Source organism: Octodon degus, unplaced genomic scaffold (genome assembly GCF_000260255.1).
Source record: "Octodon degus isolate 3935 unplaced genomic scaffold, OctDeg1.0 scaffold00062, whole genome shotgun sequence".
NCBI lineage: Eukaryota > Metazoa > Chordata > Mammalia > Rodentia > Octodontidae > Octodon > Octodon degus.
The window spans coordinates 12976247-12982304 of record NW_004524638.1 but is presented as its reverse complement, the minus strand read 5'-3'; the positions used below and the strand labels follow the sequence as shown (position 1 = coordinate 12982304).

The 6058-nt window shown below is 43.5% G+C and overlaps 1 protein-coding gene and 1 pseudogene across 1 annotated transcript in view; both read right to left on the bottom strand.

The window, feature by feature from the left end:
* The window catches only part of Plekhb2 (pleckstrin homology domain containing B2), a 90623-nt gene that overhangs the window by 52999 nt on the left and 31566 nt on the right, over positions 1-6058 (bottom strand). The window lies entirely within an intron of this gene.
* LOC111817575 lies at positions 2143-4155 on the bottom strand (annotated as a pseudogene).

Genomic DNA, 6058 nt, shown 5'->3' with positions numbered 1-6058 from the left:
AGATGGCTCAGTGGTCTAAAGCACCTACTTAGAACAAGCTTAGCAAAGCACAGGGACCGCGGTTCAATCCCCCAGCACCACATGCCAGTCAGCCCCGCCCCCTGGTGTGCTGCGCTGGCTACACACACACACACACACACACACACACACAAATAAATAAAATTTAAAAAAAAATGAATATAATGTTACAAAATTTAAAGGAGAATGAAGGGAGAGGGTAAAAAGGAAACTGAAATGTGTCCTACATGTGTACCAATCCCTTACAGTGATTGTATCATTGTGTACTACAAACATGTACTAATAAAAATAAAAATAAAAAAATTGGTAAAGCAATTGTCACCTCAATGACTAGTGCAAAGTCCTCAATATACGTCATCTTAGGTATCTGATGGTAACAACAGTATTCCAGGTTATAAAAATAGCAAATTAGTCTGACATGGTCATTTCTCTACAAGTCTGTAGGGAATGTATATCTGTTCCACAACATGCCAGTTAAGATATAAATCAAGATAGTGTATGGGCTGGCAAGATGGCTTAGTGGTCTAAAGCACCTTAGCAAAGCACAGGGACCACGGTTCAATCCCCCAGCACCACATGCCAACCAGCCCCGCCCGCTAATAAATAAAAAAATAAAATTTTTTTTAAAAGATAGTGTAGAAAATAAGCTACATCTTATATTTTTTTAAGGATTTATAAATACATTTATTGGTTGTATTACAGAACAATGCAGAGAACAGAATACAAAGAAATCTGCACTTAAAAGGGAACAATGATTTTTTTAAAAAACATATTTAATATATTAATCAACTTGCATATTTGTTTAGACTTACAACATAAAGCTAATTCCCAAGCTTCCATTCTGACCTTTTCTTCTGCTGTAGTTACACACAGAATTTTGTCTGCACCTAACCTAAACGCAAGACTCCGCAAGCTGATCCTGAAGCAGCCAGGTAATCAGGACTTTTAACGGAGCTCCGTAAAAGGATAAAGCCACAAGAAAGAAAAAAGCCTCACAACTACATATATAAATACAAAAGAAATACCAAGAAGCAAAAGGACCAGAGGTGTATCGATTCTAGTCTAACTGTAATTTCTAAATCTAGCCACAATTCAACTAGTATTCATTTGCATGCTTGTGCTTCAGAATATACAATCACCAGTTTTTACTACAATTTTCTGACTTCACTCAATGGATAATTATTAAACCTTAATATTCTTTCATAATAACCTAAGAATATGATTTATACATTACAGAATCATTAACAAGAGGCCTTTAAACACTTCTGAGAGCAGCAGTATAGTCTGGAAGTCAGACTTCAGCTTACATAATATTGCCTTCCATAAAAGGTTTACGACACAAAGGACAATACTGTTCAGGGCCGTTCATGTGGAAATGCTCTATCCTTTCCAGCTGTCAGAGAACTACTGATCTGGTAGGACTGTTGTGCAAAGTGAGACAGCCCTCCACAGAGACAATGCATTAAACAACTATGACACAACTCTGGCCACACACCTAGCTTACGGAACTGTTAATAAATAATACTACAGAATTGTAGTGACAGTTTAGTATGAGAATTATTTTTTTCCTGAAAACTGTTCAGTATGGAAAGCGTTTTTTGGTGAATAGGGAACCTCTAAAATAAATACACGGGGCAAATGAAAGTGAATGAAGTGAACTTCTCAATCTTACTTCTCAGGTAATTTTGCTAGCAGTTTATAACAATCAAAATGAACCTAAGCCTAAACATAAGATCAAAGCAATCAGTTCTGGAGAAAGTATGGCTCATGTTCAATTTTGTCGATTTATAACTGGATTTGAAAAGGTTACAATTAAGTCAAATTCTAACTACTAATTTGGCATAGCAAGTTTGAAATAAAGTACTTCAAAATGTAAGCAAATAATTTTGTTCTCCTCCCCAGAGAACAAAATAGAGAAAAGGGGCTTTTACAAAACTAAACAGAAAAAAAACCACTAACAAAAATCAAATCAGACAAGAAACCCCTCTCTTCAGGCAATTCCAAGTTTGTATCCAGGAGGCCGAGAACAGGTTTCCCGGAGAGCTAAGGCTGAATGAGAGGCAGCACACAGTATACTCAACTATAGAGTGAAGTTCAGACGAACATGCGGTCTTACATGGGTTACCAATGCAAAGATAAAAATGTACAGCCCCATTGCCTTGCACTGAGACAAGTGTTGAGATGGAGAACCAACACTGGGTGCCAGGAGATGGGTTTCTGTCTCCTGTGAGCCCTGCTAATGCACCAGTTCTGGCTGGTTCTCCACAAAGGGCAGCACCCCGCTCACGTAGTAGGCAATGCTGAGAGATAGTGGAGCAATGACAAAGATCAAGAGCAAGACCTCCAGAAGCCCAGATCCTCTACAAACTCCTGCCACATGTTCGAAAGCTGGAGAGGACTCCTTCACCCTGCTGGAGGTTGGGAATGAGGAGAGAATGGCTTTCCCTAGCGCTTTCACTCTCAGCCATCTGCATGGTCTCCAGTTTTGAGTGGGTTCCTCTGTTAAATCCTTTCACTTCTTGTTCTTCTAAAGATTCCAGCAATCGGATGACATCTTTGTTCACACCCCTGCACTTTGCCAGCACTAAGGGAGGAGCACCTTGATGATTGCAAGTATCAATTTTGAGTCCATTGGAAACTAAAAACTGGATGGTGTCTACGTGGCCGCAGAGGTGAAGAGCTGTGTTTCCTTGATAGTCTGTGGCCAGCAAGTCAGTGCCAAATTTATGCAACAGCTGGCAGATATCTATGTTCCATCGGGCTACCACCAGGTGAAGGCTGGTCCTCCCCCTGCTGTCGTGGATATTTGGGTCAAAGACACTTTCCAAAAGACGCTTGGAATAGTTAAAGTCCCCATCAATACAGGCTTGCAGCAAGGGCACATTAGTCTGAGAAGAATCGTTTACAAAAACATAGGACAGGGGCTGGTGAGATGGCTCAGTGGTCTAAAGCACCTACTTAGAACAAGCTAAACTAAGCAAAACACAGGGACCGCGGTTCAATCCCCCAGCACCACATGCCAGCCAGTCCCGCCCCCTGGTGGGCTGAGCTGGCCACACACACACTAAATAAATAAATAAATATTAAAAAAAACAAAAACAAAACAAAACAAAAAAAAAACATAGGACATCTCTCTGATGGGGTTGGTAGAAGATGCCTGTAATCCCAGCTCTTGGGAGGCTGTAAACAGGCAGATCACTAACAGTCCGATCTAGCAGTGAGACCCTGAATACCCTGTAGACACTTCCCTGTAATCCCAGTGCTGAGGAGGCTGAGACAGAAGGATCACTATGAGTCCGGGCTGTGTAGCGAGACTGGAGGCCTTAAGACTTGAATTCTCTTCTGGGGGGGTCACTCAGCATTCTTTTGGAATTCTTAAGTAGGTTCCACAAAAATATTCAGTATGTGTCAGCAAGGACCTGCGACCTGAACGGCGGCGACAGCAGCAGAGCACCTTGGGTGGCAGCAGGAGGAGCTACATCTTGTATTTAAAATAAACTCTAACCCTGGCACATGACAGGCTCCTTGGGAGCTGCAGGCACCCTGCACCCTGAAGGGCCAGAGCCAGAGGATGAGCCCGGTGCAGACTCAGGCAAGAGTTCACGAGTTGCTGTGAAAGAGGCAGCAGAAGCACATCCGGAGCAAGAGAATGAAAGAGGGGCCAGGGAGATGGCTCAGTAGAATAAGCGCTTGCCTGGCAAGCACAAGGGCCTGAGTTCAATCCTCGGTTCTGCCAAAGAAAAAGAGAGAATGAAAAAGGAAAGCCGATCCTTTCTGCAGCTGACAGTATAATGGCTTTTTTTTTTTTTTTTTTTTTGCGGAACCGGGGATTGAACTCAGACCACTGCGCTTGCCAGGGAAGTGCTTATTCCACTGAGCCATCTCCCCGGCCCTATAATGGCCTTTTGATGCTAATGTTTCTGGAAGAACCTTGAATGCCAGGGACTTTCAAACCCTGCTGCTCATAACCTTCAGTCCTCTTCTGATCATTTTAGAACCAGGATTGCCAGGGACATGGACACACTGGAGCACATGTACCCAGGAGTATGTGTATCCACATGATACCACTCCCGAGTAGAGCTCCATTCTGGTGTCAAACATTGACAGTGTGAGGACTGACTTTCTAATGGAAACCATTGCTAACCAGGGCAAGGTTGTGCTGTTAATAGGTGAACAAGAACAGCCAAAGCAGTCATCATCAAAGAATGCATGTCAAAGTATGATCCTGCAAGTCACATGATCAAGTCTGAACTTTTCTTCTGCCAACACCCCTCTGATGTTTCAGGTACTGGCTTTATGGTACTGCTCATTGAAGCCAAGTTTGTGATGCACCGTGGAAGGCTCACAGCACAACTTTACTCATATGATGTGTTCACTAAATCTCATCTGAAATTTCCATAGCCATAAAATATTCCTGACGTGTCTCAAATTAAAAAATAAAATAGAGGGGCCGGGGAGATGGCTCAGTAGAATAAGTGCTTGCCTAGCAAGCACAAGGGCCTGAGTTCAATCCCCAGTTTGGCAAAATAAATAAATAAATAAATAAATAAATAAATAAATAAAATAAAATAAAATAAAATAGAGACACATCCAAGCCCAGGCCCAGCGAGTGTGTGGGAGACATTCTTCGCTCCCCTGTGCCCACTGGTCCTCTCCAGACCAAGCCTAGGCCCACCACATGAGTGAAGCTTTCGCCGTGCTCTCGGGACCCCTCCACCCTTCTAGAGCCAGCCCAAACCCACCTTGTGAGTGACAACTTCCACCGCGCTCTTGGGACCCCTCCAGACCCACCCAAGCTCAGGCCCTGCAAGTGTGGGAGAACTTCTGCACTCTCCTGAGCCTGCCAGACTCTCTGGACCAAGCCCTGGCCCACCCCATGAGTGAGGCCTTTTACTGCACTCTCGGAACCCCTCTATCCCTTCAAACCTGCCGAAGCACAGGCTCCCAGAGAGTGAGAGAGAGCTTCTGCAATCCCCGGCATCTGCTGGTCTTCTCCTGACCAGGACCAGGCCCATTGCGTGACACCTTTCACCTTGCTCTCCAGACCCCTCCACCCCTCTGGAGCCAGCCTAAGCCTACCTTGTGAGTGAGAATTTCCACCATGCTCTAGGGACCCCTCCAGGCCCGCCCAAGCCCAGGCCCTAGGAGTGTGTGGGAGAGCTTCTACACTGTCCTGTGCCCCTGGACTCCTTCAGACCAGGCCCAGGCCTCTCATACAGGTCTGGGGTGAAACTCTGCAGCTGAAGTCCCTACAGAGAAATTAGGGGCCAAAACCATCCAGCTAATCCAGGAGCAGAACATCTTCCCAGAGGGGCACAACAGGTTCACCTCAAAGGGCTGCAGCAGGAAAGAACTGAGCACAGCAGCCAGACTCAAGCCAGGCACAAATGGACAAACTCAAACTTAGTAGATCTGCAACCAAATTTCAGTAGGTGCTAAGGTTATAACTGCACCAAAGCTCTACATCAAAGCATAGAGGACAGTGCTATATGAAATGACAAAGAGAAGGAGAAAAATGCAATCTCAGGTACTGAGCCCACCTAGAACAAGTACACAGGACACTAGCGCAGCTGAAATGTCTGAATCAATAGCATCTGAAGTAAAGAAACAACAGCAGAAAGGTACAGAGGAACTCAGATCATAATTAATCTTTGAAATAAATGAAGAAATCTCTCAATTAATAGTATCTCAGGTAAAGAATGAAATGCAGAAACATATGGAGGAAATCAGATCAGAAATAATCTCTGAAATAAAAGAATTAATAACTGCTTCTAAAGAAGACACTGATTAAAAAAAAACAGAGATTAGAAAAACAATGGATTCCTTCAATGAGCAGTACAGGAAAGAAATAGATCGCAAGAAGCAGAGTAAAACAGATATAGAGGAACTTAAAAATTTCAATCACAAGCTTATAAAACCGTTTGAGTGAAAGTTAAGAGTTTTAGAAATTGAAGATGCTGTCGCAGCTAGTAAAAAGGTAAGAAAAGACCTCTTAGAAACAACTAGGATGGGGCTGGTAAGATGGCTCAGTGGTCTAAAG